We start from the raw sequence: 1,424 nt of genomic DNA on the forward strand, positions 1-1,424 counted from the left end.
TTTGTTCTGGTACTTTGTTTCCTGAGTGTGCCCTTTGTCTGAGTGTGTGGGTGCTTAAGTTTTTGGAGTGTCCAGCGTTTGATGACACTTCAATTCTTACTGAAAAAAAGTTTGGTTTTTTTTTTTAACTGCCACCTTTGGTTTAGTAATGACCAACTGGATCTCAGGAAATTCAGACATGTCTGAAGTAAAACTCAAGCGCGGAGCCCCTGATGGGCTGTGAGAATTGTCATAGAATTGTTCTTTTTGTCCTTTTTTCTAACATAAACCACAGGTTTGACGGTGATATTAAGAAAGGCCAGTCACCACCGACTGATGGTCTCAGGTCTGCTGCTGCACCTGTTGAACATTTCCACCCACAACCACATGTGAAAGACTAAATAAATGCAGTGGACGGCGTTGACAGCTGCTCATGGTGGTTTTTGGTCATGGTGCAAGTCAAGCAAAAGAAAAAGAAAAGAAAAACCTAAAAAATGGACTCTCTAAAATATTAGTGCAGAGTTAGGGCTGGGGCCCATTGAGCCCAGGTTACCAGAGCGGCTACGATCGCCACTGGACGGATGAGACGATATTGTCGGAGGAGGAGGAGAATTCCTGCAGCTAAACAATCCGCCGTACACTTCCTGTTGTAGCACAATTTGTTTTTCTTTAATGGGTCCAAATGAGTGGAAACCGTAATCGCTATTGGCCTGTTGCGTGATTTTCATGCAGGTGTATGTGTGTGTGAGAGAGAGAGAGAGAGAAAGAGAGAGAGAGTGTATGGGGGAGAAAAGCTTTTTTTTTGCCGAAAAGCTTGTAAGAAAGGAAGATTTATGACTCGGTCTTCGTCATCTGGGACATGCGCTGATATTAAGCTTTATATCTGTGGTTAAGAGTAATTATTTCACACACACACACACACACACACACACCACAAATGTGTCAGCGTGTTTTGAACCTCCTCTGACGAATATTATTATTATTATTATTATTATTATTATTATTATTATCGCTGTCTCCCACGTGGTCAGTTTCTCAGCTCATTTTAATAAGGTCAGTCATAATCTCGTGGCCGAGTCAGTGAAGGAGAAAACAGCTCCTGCGAGGCTCATAGAAGGGCGGGAGGCGCGAGGCCCCTCAAGAGGCCACGACTGACCCCGAGCTTCAGACTCACAGCAGTCACGAAACAGCACTGGAGCTGCTGCTCGGGTGGCTGCAGCATCCTCCACCTCCATCCTTCATCCTCCACCAGCCCTCTCCCTCCCTCCCCACACACAACTCCATGTCTCGCGGGAACAGCATCGGCACGCCACTGTGAGCTGGGGCGCTAATAAAATTGTCCCTCCTGCAGGCGAGTCTTGTTGGAAAATTAATTTTATCTAATTATACTGATGTCACTGCCGCCTTTCAGCGCGTAATTAAAATCTGACCTGCAAGCCTGCGCT

The 1,424-nt window shown here is 45.6% G+C and overlaps 1 protein-coding gene across 3 annotated transcripts in view; it reads left to right on the top strand.

Annotated features, from left to right (window-relative positions):
• The window catches only part of nr4a3 (nuclear receptor subfamily 4, group A, member 3), a 21,260-nt gene that overhangs the window by 11,320 nt on the left and 8,516 nt on the right, over window positions 1-1,424 (top strand). The window lies entirely within an intron of this gene.

The sequence above is a fragment of the Cynoglossus semilaevis genome, chromosome 13, assembly GCF_000523025.1.
Source record: "Cynoglossus semilaevis isolate Cse_v1.0 chromosome 13, Cse_v1.0, whole genome shotgun sequence".
Lineage (NCBI taxonomy): Eukaryota > Metazoa > Chordata > Actinopteri > Pleuronectiformes > Cynoglossidae > Cynoglossus > Cynoglossus semilaevis.